At 39.0% G+C, this 23,582-nt stretch overlaps 1 protein-coding gene across 1 annotated transcript in view; it reads right to left on the reverse strand.

Annotated features, from left to right (window-relative positions):
- Positions 1-23,169, reverse strand: part of lpp (LIM domain containing preferred translocation partner in lipoma) — a gene marked incomplete at its 3' end in the record, with an annotated part of 156,042 nt that extends 132,873 nt beyond the window's left edge. Inside the window, exons 1-2 of the mRNA XM_083888080.1 lie at positions 23,106-23,169; positions 6,277-6,320 (exon numbers count right to left, since the gene is read on the reverse strand). The remainder of the gene's footprint in view (positions 1-6,276; positions 6,321-23,105) is intronic.
- Positions 23,170-23,582: the final 413 nt, after the last annotated feature.

Here is a 23,582-nt window from a genome sequence, read left to right on the forward strand (position 1 = left end):
CACTGGTCCATCTAAATTCCAGCCAAGATATCTATGTCAGGCCTCTTAATCACTCTGGGTTTGTCTTAATCTACTCTGTCCGTCAGAAGCACAACTTATTTATTTGTTTTCTGCTCCTCACTTTCTGAGTGGATGGGTGATAGCAGCTCAGCCGTGAACCACCCGCTGCTCCAGTTTCTCGTGAAAAACAACCGCCATTGTTAAAAGAACAGACCTCGAGCCACGGTTTGTAAACATGTGTCTTGATAGCAGCCATCAAACACATCTGCAGAGCTGTGAACGAGGGGTGTAATTGCTCCATCACGTACCAGTTCAATACACAACCATTATTTTTCAGTGGATCCCCTCCCCTTAACAAAGCAGCATTGATTTGCTGAAATAGACTCATGCTCACTGTGTCTGAACCGAAGTATGCAGTCTGCTAATAAGTGTTCCTGTAACACACATGAACTAAACCATCGGAAAAACTGGAGAAAATTCACTTAAAACTTAATAACTGAGGTATTATAATAAACAGCTGTTATGGGAAAGACACATTTAATCAAACCGTGTCTTACCACATCATAACAATTAAACTGCTTCATTTCGATTTAGCCAATGTGCTAAATCTGGATCAGTCTAATCACATTCAAAACCACTAGATTGGATATTAGAAAAACAAACAGATGAAATCAAATAGAATACGTAAACAATACAGATGTAGTGAATACATTTTGAAGGACTAAGCCCATCAGCTCCAAATGACTCTCTCTGTGACAATATCTCAGTATAGCATTTTGTTTATCGTTTGTTTTTTTCATTCACAACACATGAAACATTTTATGTCAAAACTGAGCAGAAGAGGCAGAGGAAGCACACGGTGCAAGTAAAGCCGGACAGCTTCATAAAGTTTGCACTATGGCTGAAAACACCAAGAAGTGTCCGTGAAAACACACACAAGTTGATTCTACTGCTACAAATAAATCTGGCTGTGCAGTGAAACTTCTCAATCGCAGTGACAATCTGATGATTTTGCTATGCACGCTCCACCAACAACAATCAAACACGCCCTCAACAGCAACGTCACTGCTGCTCGCTGCTGTTTCCTTCACCACACAGCTCCAAATTTCCGGTCTGAGACCAGTTGTCCTCACAGTGACCAATATTTAAAGATTTAGATAAGATTTGAATTTGGTTAGGTTAAGGTTAGTTAGTTAAACGAAGTCATGCACAGAGACCATACTGTTTTGGTAATTACTCACAACTCCACAAGGACCATAGAGGTTCTGCACTGGAGCTTTCATTTCATTGTCATTTCAGGTTTGTTTGTTTTTTTGCACTTATCAGCATCCATAATTATCACCAGGTACTGCCAGAATATTACATTGACATCGGTATTTGATGTCTTTATTCTAATAGTTCAAACTTATTTCATGTTACAGCAGTGTGTACAGTGCTATGATTCACTCAAACTACCCTTGTTGCTTTTTTTTCTCTTGCGCTCTCTCCTTGTCACTCTCAAACACAACACACACACATATATATACTCACAGCTATACGAGCTATACGAGTCTCTATATATATATATATATATATATATATATAAATATATATATATGCTGACAGCAGACACATCTGTATACCTAGCAAGACTATGTTTTATTTGACTTGGTGAGAGCGAAACAGAGTACTTGTCAGATTATATTTTGCAATGTAAGCTAATACCAAACAAACACATTTTTGACAAGAGTCTGCACCGATTTTTCTTTCAGTTGTGGAAGCTGTTTTAACACTAAATGCATTTCCACTTTGCTGCTGTGATTATCACGTTGTCAAAAGCTCTGAGGAAAATGTGATGAATCAGTCTGAGGACAGAAGATGGGGGTTTTTTTCTCAACAATGTTTACCTCATACTGCATATATAGAAGCCTGGTGTTACATAAAACAAGACTGGCTATTGAATAAGGTAAAAGATGGAACAGTTTTGTTAAAAAAATTTTTTAAAAAAGAGGCCGTTATTTCATTTCCTTGGTGCGTCTTCTGGGTAGCCAACAAAAAAAACATGAAGGATTTGTCCATTCACATTAAGTCCCACTGCCAACCCTACAACTATAGCTCTAAGCATTTTAAATTCTTCCATCAACCTAAACTGTTCTTTAAATTCAGCTGGCAGCCAGACTCACTCGTCATTGATTGGATGCGTTTTCCAAAGATTTGGCCCATGCAGACAAACTCTACGCCAGAACATCAAAACAAACCCAGAAACCACCACTTCCAAATTTATCTTACCGCTTCTCTGTAGCCCAATCTTTTAGGTGTTCTCCATCAGTCCTTCTCAACTGTGACAATTTAATGTTGACCGAGTTGTGAAACTTAACTTCTGCGTGAACGATACCACTCCTCCATTTGACCAAAAGACATTAATAGTCGTCACTGATTCAACAAAGGTGTGTTTTTCACTGTGTAACTATATTGCATGCAGTGTGTATGAGCAAAGTTGTGGTATATAACGGTAGTGCGTTTGGGCTATGTCCTCGCTCTTTGCTTTGATTACATCCTCTTAAATAAAAAGAGTTTGTGGTTTTGACATTTAATTCAATTTCATTCAAAGGGATGACAGAAAGGTCAGGCTGAATCAGTCAGAATATTTCTTTTATGGCTGCCGTTACTATCTTTATACAAAGCCTGACAAACTCTCTCTGCTGTAAGTGCTCTTCTGTGAAAACAAACCTGGAAATTTTAAAACCAAGATGCTGCATTTAAAAAAAAAAGAAACCATGTAGATGAATTATTCTAACACAAACCCATGACATACAGACACAAACCCATAGTTTCCATGGTAAATTTGTAAATAATTAGCCACCAAAAATTAATGTGTTTGTGAAATGGTAAATTCTATTTATTTGTCTCAGAGTTACAGCTGCCCAACACCCCTTTCCTAACACAAGATACCAGGTCCTTTTGTGTATTCCAATTAGGATGTCTAGACTCAACTTGCATCTAAATACAACATCCTGCAGGGGAGCCAACTCCTATACCTGCAGTAGAAAAAGAGGTGTGAAAGCACGACCTGGAGGGGCAGACCCTTTCCCAGACAAAGAGATCTCAAGGGCTCACTATGCTCTGGGTCTTTCTCCAGCTACGATCACTCATGTGTAGATTGACTTTTTCTTTGCAAAGAAAATAAAACCTTGTCGGTTGGCAGAAGTCTCTAATTCATTCTTCACCAGCAGCAGAGAATTTCCACAACATTTGCTAGCCATTAGGCTAACAACTCTGTTAGAACGCTTACAATTAAAGGCAATATAGAGTCTTCAATTGACCTAAACCCAAGTAAGGCTGGAGTTTTTCTGGAGAAAACAAACAAACAAGGGGCTCCCATCATGCTTCCTGACAATGTTTTTCTCCACTCATGATCTTTTAATTACATCATCTCATTGATCCATCTGCTGAAATGGCAGCCGACTGGATAATTTGCCTCCAGCTGTTTATCATCCATGAACCAACTTTCGCCATGTACGGTGGCGGTGGCTGCGACAGAGCATCTATTTTACGTTTTCTTTGGCTGATTTCCGTGATATTCAATTAAAATGTGTGCTACGTCTGAATGGAAACCCAGCCACTATTTCCGCACTTCCTTCAGGAGTACAAAGGGAAGCAGTGAGGTTTCAGTGTTTCATTTTAAATATTAAAAAAAGCTTGTCATGTGTCCCACTGACTCAAAACCAAACAAAATTGTGTTATTACCCTAAACCAATTGCAAGTCTTAGTACTGAAATTCAGTGTTTCTTATACATAAAAATATTTTTTTCAAACTTCCTATTATGGGGCTCACTGAATTCAAACCAAGTACATTACCATGATTTAGCCAGCACCAGGTTGACATTTCGTTTTACAGACGCCACCTACAACCAGGCAGCTATTGGACAAAATAGTTTGTGACTATTGGTGAGTATACTGTATAGGCTGAATCTCATTTCTAAAGTTTTTGTTTAAATTAAAATCAAGATGTTAAATGTGGTTCTAAATTAGGTTAGAGTTCAGCATTATGTGGTTGTGGTTAAGGCTTTGTTTGGGTCTTGTGTTGTGATTTGAGCTGTAAGTGGAGAAGATTGCATCACATAGAAACACAACAAGGGATTTGGTTTTGCACAAAAAGAAAAGACTCGTCTGCCCTCCGTCTCTGAGGGCATGAAGAAGTTTACAGGCTGCTAACGAGAGTTGATGTGTGTTCATGAAAGCTTCCTGCACAACCTGTTCAATTTTCATATTCATCTTCAGTCAAGAAGAAGCTTAGGTTCCCATAGGAGCACCGTATCCATATGTGAGTCAAACACTGGCTTGATTTGCACAGACACCTCAGAGCTTTCCTAATTTCATTATCTGCACGTTCGCATTAACATTATTTGCCATGTTTACTCTTTTGTTTAGTACAGCTGCGTCATGACTGACGGCAAACATTTAAAAATCCATTGTGCAAGAATTAGAGACATTTAATGGTCAGACTGCATACTGTAACAAATAAAAGATTCCTTCCCCTCACCCCAAACCTTACCCAATCATGTCAGGGAACCACAGAGGCCTTCAAATACCAGAAAGGATGCTGTTTTTCTTTGTTTGCATAGTAAGTTTCTACGTCAAAACTAATGGTCTGGTTGCTGTAAAAGCATGACAGAGTAGATGGTGGGGCCTAAAGTACATATACGTGTTCTATGAAAACCAAAGGTTTATACACTTATTCAAACACATACATGTGGATAGTAGCATATTCGATTTCTGCACTTTAACAACAAATAAAAGAATCCAGTCTGCACTGCTCCATTAGAATCAAAACACACAAGCATGACTGAAACGGCGATGAAATTATATCGTACATCAATTAAAGCGAGGACCATTAGTCTTATCAGGACATGGGAACATAAATTTGATGTGGCTGTTAAGGGAGTTCTCAGCAGCTTATCAGAGAGAGAGCGAGCGCCAACAAAGAGTCAGCTAATTAGCAGATAAAAACAAAGAATCGTTGTGGGCTAAACTAATGCACCAAATGCACACTTAATGTGCAGCGTTACATGCGCAATTTATTACTAAAAAGGTTAAAAAAAATTGTATTTGTTATTTTCTGATTGACTAATTGACTCCAATGTGTCAGTGTCGAACTCAAATTATAGATTTTCTTTAGAAGGGTCTGACTCTCAGTAAACTCTCGTAAATATCTAGTTTGATTTACTTGGTTGTTTACAAGAATAAAATAAAAACCACAGCGTGTCACATGACTGGACACTTGCGGCCACGCCGCCTTCAGTGGTGTTGTGAAAGTTGTGAAAAAAAAGAAATGCTGCAGATAACTTCAGAGGGACTGTGGGAACACTGACTGTCACAGAAGCACATATGTGGCTCATGTCTATCCGAGGACTCGTCAAAGCTTCATTTGATTAGCAGGATCCGGCTTTTTCCACATTTTCCAATGTAAAACACATGACTTGTTTTCATAAGCAAGACTAATTAAATAAACCAAGAATGTATCATGGGAATGCTTAATGTACGTCATTAAGGCAACCTCTTGCCCTTAAGCAAGCGGACCATGACTCAGCTGACTCAGCAGAGAAGCGATAATGTAATGACGATGCAATTTATATACTAATAAGAAGAGGTGTTCTAATTAAAAACCATTAAGAAGCTGTTTCACCTGAATTACTAAACTAATAAAACAGAAGGTTTATAAATACTTATTTGACACATTTTCTACAAAGATGCAACCGTAATGTTTTCTATTTAATTATCATAATTACAGGAATTTCATATCCTATTGGTCATAAAAGTGGCAGGCCCACAGTGCATGTGAGCGACAGTAAAATGATGGCTCCATGAAGCAATCTTAAAAATCAAAGCCATTAACTTGACTCGTCATGATGAATAATAAATAAAGAGCTCAGGCTTTGTCTTTGTTAGGCAGACATTAATTCAATTTACCCGTTGCTAATTTAATTTTACACTTCTTGTTTTTTTTAAGCAAGTGTTAAAACATACAAACAGATTGCTGAGTCAGACCAACAATGTTTTGTAAAAAGAAATACTTAAATAAATAAAATGTGTCTTTTTGTTTCTCGGCGTATGTGGAGAAAAATTAAGTACCAGTGGTGGAATATTAAAAAAATAACAATAATAACAACTCAATTAATTAATTAAATACAAGGTTAGTGGAATTTAAGAAAATCTGAATATGATGAAACTTCACTCATTAAAAAGATGGTTAACAGACTCTTGTTGAAAAGAGGAAAAATCAGGTTTAGTACTTACCAAATGTAACACTGCGTGACGGTGTGGACTGCAGGTTCAGACACCTGAAAAGAAAAACAAAACGTGTTCACAGCTCACACAAACATACAAACACAAGAGAAAAGTGAGCTTCGCATAGAGATGGTTATTGTATGAACTGTACGATCTGTCGCCGATGCTGCTGCGTTCATCTTCATCTTACTTACATTTGTTTACTTAAAGAAACTTAGCATTAGAGCGCGGCACTAACTCATAAAGTGAAGGGGAAAAAAACTTACTTTTGACTGCAGGGGATAAATTCAAGAATGATAATTGTGACTGAAATGTCTATTTCTGGTGTTGTGAATGTCCTACATTCTGTTTAGATGCAGGTAAGGGTGGGGGTGGAATGATTTTTTTATTATTATTATTATTGTCTCCAGGGCCCAAAGACGAGTATTCCTCTTGCTGAGGAATGTTTTTGTTCTGATAAATTGACATTGTCAGTTTCCCACATTGCCACACAGTGGCATATACTATAGGGAGCAGTGGTTGGAAAACACACATGCTATATACGATTGGCGTCAGTCAATGTGACAGTTCTTGTTGTTTTTTTTCCTGCTCTTTTGAGAGAGGGGGGTTCTATCTTTCTAAATCTGAACTTCCAAGTCGAGAAAGCAGGAAGGAATAAGAATTAATACACCTACACTCCCCTTCTCCCTTTAGAATGGCAAAAATCCCTTTGTACTCGCATCATAATTACTGGTGGGCGCCAGTTTGGAATTGTTATCCATGCCTACTTCACACTTTTTCCTTTTTTTTGCAAGTATAATAAAATGTTTTTATAACATGCGACTGGCGGGCTCAGTCTTTTCTCAACTTCTTTTTCCTCTTTCTTTATGCTGCACCGATGCTAAAGAAATGGTGTTGCTTCAAGTGGCGTTCTCCAAGGGAATTATGTTTAAGAGCAAGCTTTATTTCTGCATCTTTTAATGAAGTCTGACATTGACATCATTCAAAAGACTTAAAGCTGCAGCGCGCAGTTAATTATAAATGACTGTCCATTATAAGGAAGTCTCTGTGTGTTAATCAGCATAGAGGTGCAATATTCACATTTAGAACATAAATACCTCTGGTTGGGTTTGGACAAAAATCCAGAAATGATTGTTGGGTTCAGGTCCCATCAATTGACATTGTAATTTTAAGTTATTTTTTTGTTAAACATAATAAAATATGCTGAATTCAAATGGTGTTTTTTTTTCCTTGCTTAAATAAACAGATATATAAGGAGAAAAATAAGCACATATTTATCAGCTCTTACGATGAGTCAAATATGTTATTATACTAAAGGCTGCTGATAACTCATATGGTGTGTGACTGTGTGTATCTGTGTGTGTCTGTATATCATGGGGCGAGTAGCTGCTTCCTCCTGGTTGTAATGATAAATTTTGTTGTTGGTCATTGTGACGGAGTGAGTGCAAACCCACAAACACACATTAGCCAACTCAATAGAGACAGGCAAGTTACAATCTCCTGTGTGACCGCCAAGAGTAGCTTTACATCAGGTTAGGGCCGGGTTTGGTCAATTTTCTTCGGTTTCGGACAGAAAAATGCAGCCTCAAGCTCCACTCCACTTCACATGTCACTACTGATGGAAGCAAGGCAGAAGCACACAAACAACTACACCGCGCGAGTAAAGCGAGACAGCCGCAGCTTAGAACAAAAAGAGATTCCTGCACCGATGGTTCTTGGCTCCGTTTACAACCTTGGGGAATTCTGACCCATGATGGGAGACTTTGACCAATACGAAGGCAGTTCAGAGAGAGAGAGCATTTTTAAATGTGTACAGGTTGTATCCCCTGTAACCACCTGTAATCAGGTTTCACTTCACCCGTGCTGCCTTAAGTCTAAAAAAAACAAAAAACATTTGTTTCAATTGCTATTTATAATTCCATCATTTACATCAGAGGTGTCAAACTGGGGGCTCACAGGCCACATGTGGCCACCCAATCATTCCATTCCATTCCACAGAATGTGTGACAGAGGCACAACATCCAGCTATATAAATGTTTTTATAAAATTAATAAGACATTAAGTTGTAATTGTCACATTATTAAATGTATTACATTCAACACCTAACTACGTATATGTTATTGCTAGATTTATTTTGCATCATCATTTGCATCATCATAAATATGTTTTTACTTGTTACTTGTTTTATAAGTTTTTTTGCCAATTCTGAACGAACTAGTGACACAAAGTATTTAAATGTACATATCTGACTTGGAGGGATGGCACGATACGACTTTTTTATGCCCGATACTGATGCCAATATCGTAAACTCGAGTGTCTGCCCATGCCGATATCAGCCGATGTCAGACATTTTTTAAACTGTTAATCTCTGAACGACACATTTGTGCCGAGTCATTTCCAAGACACGATTCTCCGACTGTGTAACAAACAAATGTTCTTCTCCCATTAAGAAGCAATAAACAAGACATAACTCAAACATGACTCAGCTAAAATCATGTTGCTGACTTTTTACTTATATGTTTTACAGTCTGTAAACAATGAAGCATGTGATGTATGGGATTTTTAGACTGTCCGATATCAGATCCAGTGATTTTGACTCCGATCCTGAGTATCACATCGGCTTGTCTCTAATTACACAGTACATCTGGTTAAACCATGGATTTATTACTGAAGGGAACTGAAATGGTGAAGTTTTGCAGTTGGGATTGAGAAGCTTCTTTTGTGTGTATTCTACAAAAAAAAGGTGCCAATCACAATCTAACATAAAACAGTTTTTTATTGTTGGGTGTGACCTCTCAAAACGGCATTTTATTAACCATATTTCATTTAGACAGGATGAGCATTCACATAAAGATTACACTGGGTTAAATAGGCTATCGGCTGTCACTCAGAAATGTTCAGGCATATTTTTTTTGTTCGTCAAATAAAATGAGCCAATTAAATCCAATGGCAAATCCGTTCTGATAACTCAGGTTCAACTATTTCCACTCTTGTAGTTCAGACAAAAAAACACAAAGAGCCAAATACTCAAATTATCAAAGCCATTAGACATTCAGATAGAGGAATTTGCTATCAAACACAAATGATCTTCCCAAGTACATGAGACCATTAACACAATTCTAAAGACCGACAATTTGTCAAAGAAATGTAATTTAGTGCTCTCAAAAGTCTATCTTTCATTGTGTTATGATGGACAGGCTGGTAAGAAATGAACAAGTGTACTCGTCGTCTCTCACTCTTCCAACCTTCATCTTAAGCCTGTGCATATTGTATTGTTTTGTTCATGATTTGTCTGAATATTCATGACGCACCCTCGCTGTCCAGTGGTTGACCTGGAGCATTTGTGTCATACAGGTCTGACAAAGCTGAGGAGCAAAGGGTCCATTTGCTCTGTAGACACATGCTTTCTAAGTGCTCCTTTAACGGACGTATGAAAAATACATATCCCTGAAAACACCTGGGCCTTTTCCCTGGGCTTTATGGTGTATTTATAACCACTTTTCTTTTTTTTTTTACCGCAGAGTAAAGCCATGTTCAGATGAAATTAGTTAGCTTTTCTGAACTATATAGGTACAGGAATTACAGGAATGTGCCCAAGGGCAGACTAGAGTGCAGGGAATACCCTTGACAGGAAACAAGTATCTCATCTGATTCATATCTGACCTACTAACCATTCATGATGAAGGTTCACGTGGACGGAGAATACAGCCGGAGCTCACTAAGAGGGAAGCAGTGTCCCAGGGCAATCACAGCGGAGAAACTCTCACAGCTCCCCGTTTGAATTTTTTAACACGTCTTTCAGATGGAGACAAATGTACGGCAGTTTGCTCTGGTAAAGTGAGACGGATTAAAGTGGCACTGCGACAATTAATCCATCATTAATCAATTACTAAATGAATCCAATGTTGAGACAATTGATTAATCGGGTTGAGTGTTCATTAAAACAAGCCGTCTGATTTTTTCAGCTTCTTAAATTTTCTTTGCTCCATGTGACAAAGTAATCGTTAAAACTGAATCATTTTGGTCTTTGGACAGAACAAGACATTTGAAAAATATCATGATTTCAAGGTTTGGGGAACACAAATCAACATTTTCTGACATTTCGTGGGCGAAACAACGAATCGATTTATTAGAGAAATTAATGCAAAAAAAGTAAAGTTATTAAAAGTATGAGTGAAAACGGTGAATTCTACTGCTCAAAAAAAACATCTGCTCGGTAGTATGACAAGAAAAACACTGCCACTGTATACACACAAACGCTCCCCCTCAGTCAGGCCTGAGCGTATTGCTCGACAGAGCGTGTTTTCAGATGAATGTCACAGCAAACAAATGAAGTTGCATTGTCGGCAGAATAAGAACATCAACAAACACCTAAATGTGCACGCTTCAACTTTAACACTTTCCACTTTGGTGTCGCATTTACATCTCAAATACACAAATTCCTTCAACACCGTCTTGTCAGTCAAGTGTCCCTCTGTTTACTGTGCTGACCAGGTGACCAGTTTGAATTTAAAATTGGATTTTATAATTTAGGGTTTCGTTTGATGTGTTTGGCTACAACATGAAAACAAACCACGTGCATTTTGTATCCATTAATAAAAGCAAGTTGTATTATTGTGTGTGCCCGAAACTGCTAGGAATCAATCCACTGTCTACAGACAGCTGTCAACTCAAACACAAGTTTTGTTTAGCAGCCAACCTCTGCTGCAGTGCAAGGAAAACACTTAAAATCCATACATTCAAGTCTTGTATTACAAATGTGAAGGATTACATCAGGATATTCAAAAACAGTCTAATGAGGACAATGGCTCACAACGCCAGTGAGCATGTTTGTTTTGTGCCGATGTCCCCGCGCTAACGTGTGAGTGGGAAAACAACAACCCATGTTGCGTTTTCCTCTATCTACTGTAATGATAATGGCCTGAAATGATGTGAAAATGCAGTACATGATATTAATGACCAGTATATTATCCACTTGTCGACAGTTCTAACAGATTATGGTTTGCAAGCCTTTTGAAATACAGACCTGTTCAAAATATCTCTATACTTTGCAGCTAATACTAACCTGTTGCATTTGCTTTTCACCAGTTTATATCCAATGGAGAGTAATTGTCATGGAGGACTTTTTTTCCATCCCTCTAAGGACATGTTGCATCACGTCATACCAGTGCAGCAACAACAATTAAACGATGTCATTGAACGCGGCACACCAGACAACAATGGAGGACATCCAGCAGCTCTTTGTTTCCTGCTCGGTTTGTGGCAAAAAAAAAGACGTCAAGCTTTGTATGAGAATAGACTGTGGGCTGGAAAATCTGTCACCCAATAAGCGTAAACCATACCATTTTACTCTACTCTATCACAAGGGAAGAATGCCAAAAAATGTAACTGCAGTGGCTGGTTATTTTGGCACCAAACTGATCCATTCCACTCTGTGGAAATGCGGCTTTTGATGCATTCAAAAAGTCCAAAAGCAGTAGCGGTTTTCTTCTCCTGATAAAGGTGTAGCTGCATCAACTAACCTTACTTCCAAGCATTTTGACTTCTACTGCTAATAGTGATAGTGCTTTGTTCGATGTGCGACCCCTGATAAGCTTACAGCGCACCGTACGTGAGGTTCAAAGAAACAGACATTGTCAGTTCATTAATTATTAGATTCTTCATTGGTTAATTTCATAATTAATCGTCACAATGCTTGAATTATTAGCAGCAGAACTGTACCTTTTGCACTAACCTGACCTCTGAGAATACTGCAATCTCTGAAAGGCGGCAAAACTTTGATTTGTACGTTCTGTTGAAATGTGATGCTCCTACAGCAAGTGAAAAAGTTGGGGCCTGTGTGTGGATTTAAGAGATCAGGGAATGCGTGCAATGTACTGGATCTCTCCGATATTGACACAATTGACCTCAAAACTGACACGTAAGGTCCCTCTCAACCGCAGCTTAAACCCCACAGCTTACAACCTACAAAAGCAGGCAGGAAGCTCAAATAACAAGCAAGCCATATATAGCATAAAGACTGTATCAACACTGAGGGTGGCTGCACTGTGGTACTCCATCCACAAAGCACTCTACCATCATATACAATTGGATAATCCATTAATCAAAGCGATTCTGGGGCAACTCGCTGAGACCCGGATCACAACTTTTAACCTCTCGTGCATTACAGTGCCGTGAGAATACTGTGACTGTGTAAGTGGAGAGACAAAGACACTTTTGTCTCCGCACTTTAACAAACCAACAATATGTGAAAGTCCCATCGACCTCTTCATGTACACTTTGTAATAGCATCAGCAATGCTTTAAAGTCGTAATCTGACTGCATTAGTGCTCCTTACGGCATCATTAGCATCATCATTATAAATTTAGTTAAGCCTCTGCTCAGAGTTGAATGCACACAGGGAGTAGAAACCTCGGAAATAAGTGTCACATATACGCAATGTTTTATGCATTTCTGTCAGTCTACAAAATGCCAGAAAAGAGTAGAACAGGGGTCGGGAAGTACATTTGGGCCTGGGGACAATTTTTCTTTTTCTAATCTACACAATGCAATCTTGTACAAAAAAGAGAGTTCGTTACCAGCTATTGCTTGTGTCTCAAAACTTCTTCAGTCGGAGACAAAAACCCACATTTGTGCCTAAAGTGCTAATTGTTATTTTATGGACATTTAATCTCTTTGAGTTCCCTTTCAGTTCATATTTTGTACAGAATAAAAGCTCTGGATTCTGAAGATGAGCTTACCATCACTAGTGAGAATGTGTTAATTAATAATGGCCAATTTGTAAAGTGCTTTGGGTGTCTAGAAAAGCGCTCTAGAAATGTAATTATGATTATTAATAATAATAATAATAATAATAATAAAACAATTAAAGGGAAAAATTAATGATCATAGAAAGAATCTGAATATGCTCACATTTGACCTCCCTTCCCTCAACATGTAAAGCACAGATAAGAGTCCAGAAATCACAATTTGCAGAAACACTGCAAAACAAATAATGATTGTACACACGTGAATCAGCCAGAACATTACGCATGGATACCACCGAGTGATCTCAGCAAGATAAATAACGTGTCACTCAGCCTTTTATTTTGCATACACGTCCTGAATATCGCAGAGCTGAGACAGTGACCTCCAGCCAAAAGAACGATTTGGGTCAGTAGGTAATTACATTCCTGCACCACAGGGGACCACGTAGTTGGCCATTAATTATGCTAGTGTGCCACTTGAAATGTGCACATGTATAGTGTGTTAGTAGACCGATAAAGGCATTTCTGTTAACATCGCTCTTTCAACTTCAGCTGCCGACACCAGTATCAGTTACAGTTTCTTCCCACTCAATTAAGCACCATTTAAATATCACAAACCACAACGCAAAGCTCTCACATCTTATGTGATCAACATTTCCCTGAAACATCAGATTTTACTGACCACTTCAACACATTTTATCAGTCTCAAATCAAGATCAGGGAAAACCCTGGCTGATAAAAATGGGTGTAGAATTAACTACAGAAGGCAAAAGGAAACCAGCATTTACTTTCCCATTCATCACCACAACCTTTACAGCACAATCACCTTCACAGACTCAAGGCACCTTCAAAGAGCTTTTCTTTAGTCGAGAGCGTGAAAACAAGTTCAGTATTCAGCATCAATGGTTGAAAGAAAAGGATTTATTCAACGTTATAGTTTACATTCAATCACATATAAGCTTGTATACTTTTCAGAGTTGTTAATATTTAATAACCTTGGCGCCATAAGCACAATTGTTAATAGTTGATTGGTTTTCTGTAGATATTCAAAAAGAAGTCAGTATCAACCGTCAACAATTCCTTCATTCTTTTGTCATTCATGTGGTCTGTAGTTTACATGTTTTGGCTCGGTGTTAATGGCGCTGTGTTTTGCCAACAATGTGTTTCAGTAATTTGACCGTCTTTAGAGACAGGCGTCTGTCACTGCATGCAGGGCAAGTGTAACATCATACTGCGTTAAGTGTCACATTAGCCTCGAGCCTCTGCATAATCTCAGATTAATCATTTAGTGGCATCTGATCCTAAATGATTGGGACACGGGAGGAAATGTCACTTCTGGCAGACAATCACTCCACTGTCTGGGGCTGTTACCATTGCGACAGTGAGTAAAGATTACTGTTGTTTACTTGTAATGAAAGTGCTGACAAACACCAAAGGACATTTTTCACCAAGCAGACAGTGAGAAATGATGGTTGCCTGGTGCCAGAATACCTAGAGGACGCAATTTAAAATGAAATGTATGGTTCCCTCTGAGAGTGAGGAACTTTTGTGTTCTCAAACTCATACGTTCGAAACTAGATACTAATCAACAGCTACATTTTGCCCGACAAAAGACATTCTGAGGGTACTAAAATGTGCCTGTGGACTATATAGGATAAGATAAATCGTTATATAAAGAATTAATCAACAACATCCAAAATGTTTGACTGAAAGAAAAGAGATTTTACCAGCGACTGCAGAGACTGAGCATGAGATAAATGAGACGTATAGCGCTTTTCCATGACACAGTACTAGCACGGCTCGGCTCAACTCTACAGTTTGGTGCTATAGTACCTCCGTGGGCGGAGTCATCACAGCACGTGCATGTTTCCTGCATGATCGGAGAACAGACCCCGCCTGACACAGAAAAACTCTCAGACCAATAAGCGAGGGACAGTCTGTCGACGTCACACATACAGTAGTATCGGCTCAGTGCCGAGTCGAGCCATGCCAGAACTGTACAGTGGAAAAGCTCCATCAGTGCCAGTGCTCTCCCTCCTGACAGGGATATTTGGGGGGGCGGTAAAATGTTTTTCCCATAACCTTTTTGGATCCTAGTCCCAATGGTGTAACGAAAACAAATTACTACAAAAGTTTCTGGTTGCTGGAGAAAGTTAGCAGTTAATGTGAACTAATATTAGGATAAAGGAAATCTGATGATGCGAGTTAATGGGATAGAGATGCGAAATAATGTGCAGGTGAGACACAAAGAGATGGTATTTAAGTGATTCACATCAGCTACACTGGCAACTAAAGTTATTGAATTCTAATATTAAGCAGATTTTCATGTTTTGCTCTGTTATTTTTGGTCTATAAAAAAAAAATTCTACAAAGTTACTGCTGATTATGATGATGTTTTAGCGCTTCTTCAATATATCAAAAATGTTGGACTTTTATAACCAGTAATAATCAATAATAATTCTGTGTTATATCTGTTTTCAGAGACAGCATTGCGAGATGAACTGAACTCATAAATAATTAAAAAGCTAGGATGTTGCCAGTCTGTAAGTCCTTATTTGACTCTCAGTTGGTTCTCAGCTAACGTGAAAATATAATTATTATTTTAACTAACAACGAACCAAGATTCATTTGATTCAAGGACTTATTTATAATGCTGTATTATTAAATTTGAGATCAGGCTAACTGAGTGAAATTGGGAAAGAGAGCCTGTAGAACCAACAGGCGGAAGTCGAGAATTTACTGATAGTGATATCACATCTTTCCATAGAGGAATCTCAGCTCTACAACCAGACTGAAAACTTTCCTGAAATAAAGATGCAACAGACACGTCAGTCTTATGAAATAAAAAGTGAATTCTTTAGCCATGATATAAAGCGTCTGGTCAAGTCTGTTGACAACACATCACATATCTGACAACATCCCAACTATGAAGGAAGGTCATGACATCATGCAGAAGGTGCGGGTCTTTGATTTACAGTGTGGAAAGGGAACAATAAATGCAGGCCAAGTCCTGAGAAGAGCTTCCCTTCAAAAGAGCCCAAGAGCTTAAACTAAGGTGATGATTTACTGTCGGCTCAAATAAAATAGTGGCCACTAGAAAGCAGCCAAATCAACACTGAGACAAGAGACACAGCCAAAGCCTTGAAACAGATTGTAGAATAATGCATCAGAGATGTTTGTTTATGGACTCATGCTGTCCAGCTTTGAGAGGGAAAAAAAAATTATGATTCAAAATTCAGACTGGGAGAAAGTCCCAAAATACACACGTGCCAAGCAAATGTTGACATGTATCCAGAACTGTAATAATTATTCAATTAGTATGTTTACAACAAACAAATTACTGTGTTTGTCTGACTAAAACCTGACTTTTGAAATCAACATGTTAGTTGGACTGGTTAGCATTGTTGCAGATCACCAGTTTGAGTCTCAGTTTGACAATGGACTGTTGACCTGTCCAGGGTGTACCCGTCCTTGCTCCAACCCCCTGCGACTAGAGCTGCAACTAACGATTATTTTCGTAATCGATTAATCTGTAGATTATTTTCTCGATTAATCGATGAATCGTTTGGTCCATAAAATGTCAGAAAATGTAAAAAAAAAAACGTTGATCAGTGTTTGTCAAAACTGGAAATGACGATGTTCTCGAAAGTCTTGTTTTGTCCACAAACCAAAATTATTCAGTTTTAATGATTTCTTTGTTATGTGGAGCAAAGAAAGCAAGAAAATATTCACATTTCGGTTAAGTTAAAACAATCAGAAATCTTGTTTTAATCATGAAAAAAGCTTCAAACCGATTATCGATTATCAAAATAGTTGGCGATTAATTTCGTAATCGATTAATCGTTTCAGCTCTACCTGCGACCCTCATGTAGGGGATAAAGTGGTAGATAATAATCTGATTTCCATCACAGTATGATTTGGTACAGTATGGTACAGCCTGGAATGGTAAAGCCCAAGGTCAGACTTGCATTTCGACTGAGAACGGTATCTTTACTTGGTAGGCAGGGTGTGGCACGACAGACCACAATGGAGGACATCCAGCAGCTCTTTTTTGCAACTCGGTTTGTGGATGTTTGTCTCAACAAGACGTCAAGCTTTGTACTGTCTGCCTGTGCCTCGGCGTTGGTGGAGGCGGTATAGCTCCACCCCGAGTGTACCATATGATTTAACTCTAATACCAAAAAGGGAAGGGTGCCAAAGAACGGAACGGTTGGGGCTGGTTATTTTGATACCATTCCTAAAAGAAACGTACAAACTATACCAAACCGAACCATTCCGCACTGTGGAAACAAGGCTCAACACACACAAAACATGTGATGGGTACTTAAATTACTATTGTATGTAGAAGTTCAATTGGATTCAATCTGGCTTGGGCACTCTCCACGCTCACGCGCCACAGTTCCCACCCCCGAGGCTTTGACCCAAAAAATAACAGAAGATGCTGGTACACAGACAAAAGCGACGAAAACCTGGCAAAATCCAAACAGAAACCGAATTTATGGTCTGACAGCTCAAAGATTTGACTATTTTTAAGTCCATGGTTGGAAATTAGCCGCCAGCTAAACTGCCCAATAGGAATAAGCTTAAAGGGGGAATTTTACCTGCTAGTGTAGCGGAAGCAGACGCACTTCTTTCAATAAATGTATACCACGCTAGTGTTTGTATATTGGGACAGGGGCAATTGTCCAATTCAATGGTGTAGTCGACTTAATTGTGCATAGAAATATATTGACTATGTTGGTGCCACTATAACAGCTTAGCTCCAGCAGGAATAGCAGAGCCCCGGCTGCTAGTGTTTACGTACAATCTCAGTGTTCAATCTGCACTCTAAACCGATCAAGAGTGAAGAAACAAAATAGCTGTTTAGAGGGCATCATTAGTTTAACAGTAATCAAGAGTTCAACAGAAAAAAAACAGAAAGTAATCAAACCCTTAAAGTGATTCTCCTTAATAAGAAAGATAATCTCTTCCACTTTAGCTTGATGCTCCTCAGCTCAGTGGGATCCTCCATGTAATTGCTCTTGTTAATCATGCCTTAATTTGTTGACGAGAGATTCGGGTTGGAAGACTCGTCTTGAAAAACATACAATCTCTCCCAATCTGGAGGATGCCAGCGTCTTGAAATTAAGAGCAGCAGAGCAGAGTGAGACCAGATTAAGTCATTTGAAGAGTGTTGGAGACGTCGCCAGAGACCGATGCAGCCGAGTCTGTCGCTGCTTATTAAACGGTAGCCGCTTTAAAACATGAGAAGAAAGCATTAGTGCTATTTCATTTGTGATTTTAAAGGAGCCTGCAGGTCAAACTGGCCAATAAAACAATAACAACAGTTATCACAAAATAATCCATGTTGTTATGTTTATGTTTCACAGTTATATGTGTGTATAATTCAGCACATAACTGAGTGTTTCACCACAATTGAATAAATCAATTTGCTTTTTGACAAAAACAAGTTTATCAAAAGTGATTTTATCATCTTAAATACAAATATCTTGGTCCTGTATGACAGTCAATAAATATCTTTTGTTTGTGAATAAAATATGATCTTTGACGATGATCTTTCCTGACACTTTACGGATCATTTAATGCAGCCTGAGTTACTTCAAATTTCAGAAAATTAATCTTTCAAAAGAACGATTTCAAAATATGTACTTGAATCCTGGCAAACAGATGGAAGTTATCAACACATCCGAACAATATCATCATCTATCTATCTATCTATATAACTTCAAATCCCAACTCAAAGTGTACCCTTTCAGATTAGCTCAGCCATCTTTTTCAGCATTTTAAATTATCATATTCATTCTTATCCTCCATCATCTGTGTTGATCTTGTCCGTTTTATTTCATTCTGTGTGTTTGATGTTTGTGTTCTTATTTAATATGTAAAGCGACCTTGAGCCTCTGAAAAGCGCTTACAAATAAAATGTAGTACTATTATATCTTTTTACCACTTAACAACATTGTCCTGGTCATAGATTCATATTTCTTTTGAGGAATTACCGTAAATATTGTGAATTTAATGTTTAATTCAATGAAATGACAAGGCCAACTACCTCTAGGACCACAATCGGGTCACAAAAGTGTTTTGCTTAAAAGCTGACATTAACAAATAAATCCCAACTTAGTGGTTGTTAATCAACCTGAGAAGTCAATGTGTGCACATGCAGAAAATATTTGTTTATAAAGTTCATAAACACAGCAGTGGCGAGGTTAAACAAAGTGCTGTTGTTAATGTGCGTTCAGAGGCCCAACACTGTGTAAAACCAAGCACTCACACTTTCGCAACACAAAACTCAATTTTGACTCCACTTTTGTTGATACAGTTCACGCAAAGACGTGAAATCGTATCATTGGCTTCACACGCCTGAGTTAAAATACTCTGCATGATGCGATGCCCCAGAAACATCAGTGTTGATATTGGGACAGAACTGGTAGAAAGAAAGAAAAATGAGCCCACCTTCTTTTCTCCCATCCCCCCCCCCTTTTCCAAAAGACAGCAGGTGAATAAATGCGGGATGCGTTTACAAACACAAACACTCCGGCAGCCAAACTCACTCACAATGCAGAAATGTCCTTTGTCTTTGGTGTAAATGCACCATAACACACACACACACACACACACACGCTCACACACACACACGCTCTCACACACACACACACGCTCACACAACCACAAGACATCCACAAAAGAAAAACATGCAAGGTCTATAAAACAATGTCTTTCCTGGGATACGACACGGTCAGTTGTTCTTCTGGTCAAAAAAAAAATGTTCCCACCACAGTGCAGCGTTAGTCCAAATTTGGAAAAAAAACATCCCAGAATAACTCCTCAACAGAGAAAAGTCCCCTTCTCTTGTTTTTAATCTATATTTGCAGAAAAGCACAGGAACACTGTGTTTTAGTCATAGGTCTGATGCAAGAATCCAGCAATGAAATCAATCAGACGATCAGTCAGGCAATGACAGTCATGAGTTCCCCACAAGCAACATATTCTATCGATTATATTACACTATATTGTAACTTTTCTCTAACAGTAAGTAAACAGACACATGCTACCATAAAAATAAACAATACAACCAAAATTGAGCACAGGATGATACTCACTGTTTCTCTTTAGATCTGGGAAAAGTGCTAGCTCCACTAAATGGCAGTCACATAGAAGGCTCCTCTCACCCCTAGAAAGCCTTATGCAGCTGAAATGACTCACATCCCCTTCTTCCAACCTCTGTCAACCATCACGAGGAGGTAAACATTTCCAAATATGGAGAAAATATGGAGACAGTATTGAGGGCAATATCAGTTTGGTTTGCTTTCAGCCTGGAATGCCAGAGTCACTCGGCAGAGCCAGCTCTGTGGTGCATACCTTTCACTAGGAATAATAATGATGATTGTGGAGAAGTTTTCACAATCGCTTTGGAGTTCGGTCTGACCTAAGATGGATAACAATATCAGCCAACTTTAAGGAGAAGACGTTAAGAGAAGACTGTGAATGGGAAATCTGGAGAAAATGTGAAAAAACCCAAATAAAAACAAACAAATGCAGGGAAACTTTGTCTGACTTTGACTTTTAGTCATTACCAGGTCAACGGGAACAGATCAGGAGGTAAAGATTGGTTATGCATAGGTATTTTATTTGCATTGAAAATTTAAAACTTGGAAAAAAATAATTGTGGTGGGACAGTTTTTTGGGAGGGATGTGGGTTTTTTTGGCACGCTTAAATAAGTGATCACTGCACATTTCAAAGCCTATCAGACCAGTTAAATATGTGGCTCCAATGTCAACACAGACTTAAAGGTGAAGTAAGTAGTTTATAGTGCCATCTAGAGGAGAGGCTGAAATTTACAACAAAGAACTGCTCCTCTGCTCACCCCCTCCCTTCCCTGAGCGCTACGGTATCCGCAGCTGGTCAAATGTCGTCCTCGTCGTCTTTCTCCGTGTCAGCAGATGAGGTTCGTGAGGTGAGGGAGAGGGCGAGCTACCGCGGCCGTAGAAGACGAAGCTGAGAGAGTGGAGGCGGGACTTCCGCTACAAGTAAAGAGACGCTTGATTTGTTCTCTCGCGTTTGTCCTTACAGGCTCTGGTAGAAACATGGCGTCTCGCTGCTAACAGTGGCTATGCAACCGCGGCCCGCGACCAGGTTATTTTACATGACTTTTTGAAACACTACGAAAATGAAACAAAAACTATTATACAGCGACTAGACAATGCAGGAGCACATAATATGCATAAAAAAGTGGATTTTGGGTTATATAAACCCATAAATACTACACATTGTCCCTTTAAGTCTGAAAAAATAGATATAATATATAACATTTTTGCATTCAAATGTCAAAATAAAAATGTCAAGAATTTGTCAGGTTACTTGCACAAGCCTGAACATTTCAAAAGCACATTAAAGCCATAGAAATCTAATATTTCTATTCAAGGTAATGGAGCGTTCCATTTTACAGTCTCTGCTCATCTGTGACATGACCATGGAGGATTCGCTGAACTTTTTGACTGAATTTAATGAGAATCAGAACAAGCAACAACATGTACAGTTGTAAACACACTCATCTATGCATGACTCTGCATGACTTATGGTTTTCCAGCTACCTTCGTGTCTACCGTAAAAGCAAATGCACAACCACATCGGTATAATACAGTCTGTGACAGCTTTAACTTTAAGGGCAAACCCCTATGAAACATCAGAGTGAGATGAAGAAAAGTATTGCGAGTGTGATGTGCGTTGTCTCCTTGCACAATTCACATGATTCTAAATGTCATTAAACCAGATCTTCTGTCATTTTTCTGACAGTGAGACCCTTGTGTGTTTAAATAACTAAACAGGTTCATACAACAAGCTAATTCACACTCTCTGCCATAAAACCAGTGGAGACATGCGCACGTCTGACGCATGAAAATCCATCAATAGCTTAAAGGCCTGCAGATTAAATATGGTCACCAGTTTTGGGAAATATTAATATAAAAAGGTGGACTATACAACATGATGGCCCTACTAAAGTGGAACTTTGCACAAGTTTGGTCGAGACAGAGCTCCCCCTACAGTTTTGGAGTACATATTATTACGACGCCGCTATAAACATCCACCCATTGTCTACCACTTTATCCTCACTGTCATAAAAGACTCACTGTTGACACTCCCTCCTCCCTTCCCCTCTCCTGGCCATGTGCGTTTGTTTACAACGGAGCTGGCACAACACAAGCTGTGGGGCCATGTCCGTGCCAGTCGGCATCCGTGTCACATGCTTCTGTGTTTTTTTCAATTCTCACCATTCAAAAAAAGCCAGACTGACTCGAACAGAAAGTCATTTCCTCTTGCTCACTTTTTCTTTCACCGCTTCTTCCTTGATCTTATACCCAGGAACTGACTAGCGTGTGTGCGTGTGTGAAGTGCCGTGTAGCAATTTGTGTTCCTCACAAGACCCAAGAATTCTTGAGACCTCCTAATTCCGAGGACTCCGGGTCAGCGACCTTATCTTGCAAGGCTGGTTTTCTGCTAACAGACAGTAAGGGGAGTGGAGACAGCACCCAATCTCCCTACAACAAGACATTTAGCCATTACAATGACTCCGAAACTGTTAAATTAGTGTAAAAAAATCCTGCTTAGTTCCACTTTAAAACCTTGTATTCTGTGTGCAGCGTTGAAAACCGGATCTAAACGCACATAACCGAGTCATAAATGAACCTTCAGATCCGATTACAGAAGCCACAGTTGGAGCGTGTGCGTACATGTATGACCACATTCTATTACATGTGTGACCTCAAGATACTTGAAGCACAACCTCCTCAGCAGACGTCATCTGACCTGCAGCAGTTTCACAGTTACCCTTCTCAGAGCAAAGTAAAGTCATTTCAGGGCGCGGTGGACTTACATTGTTAGGTTTTTATCATATTCTGCTCGTGCCAATACTCCAATTTAACCGTCCTCAAAGCACATTTGTCACCATTTTTGAAGACAGAGTGACTAAATTCCATTCATTCCAAGCACAAGTTCCAACACGAGAAAGGAACGGCAACACACACAAAAAGAGGACAAATATGGTAATATATGACGGACTAACAGGCAAAAAAAAGACAGATGTATCTTACCTTTTCTCCTCTCTGAATGTTTGGGTTTTCTGGAAAGCAGTGCCCTTTAACTGTGCCACAAAATCTGTTGGGAATGAAAAATAAAGACTGTATGACTTACACTGACAACATACAGTACATTAAAAGAGTCATATTATACCCTATTTCTAAAAGTCAACCTAGTTCCCTGGTGTCCTAATGAACATGTCTGTGACATGCTTTGGTCAAAATACCACAAGGATGAAGCACCATAGCAGTTCAATCACCCTGCCAAAACAGCCCTGTTCAGAACGCTCTGTTTAGTAGTATCTCTTTAGGTCCACCTTAAAAAAAAAAGTAAAATAAAACTTAAGGGACAGGAAATGACATCAGCCACAGAGGCTACTACAAGCTAACAGCAGTTAGCATTTGGAAAAGTGATCATTTGCAGGCTCTAGCAGGCACATTGCCATCATATATAACATGTATCCACTGGACAGATAAATCCTCTGAGGCTGG

The sequence above is a fragment of the Microchirus variegatus genome (genome assembly GCF_963457635.1).
Source record: "Microchirus variegatus genome assembly, chromosome: 4".
NCBI classification, from domain to species: domain Eukaryota; kingdom Metazoa; phylum Chordata; class Actinopteri; order Pleuronectiformes; family Soleidae; genus Microchirus; species Microchirus variegatus.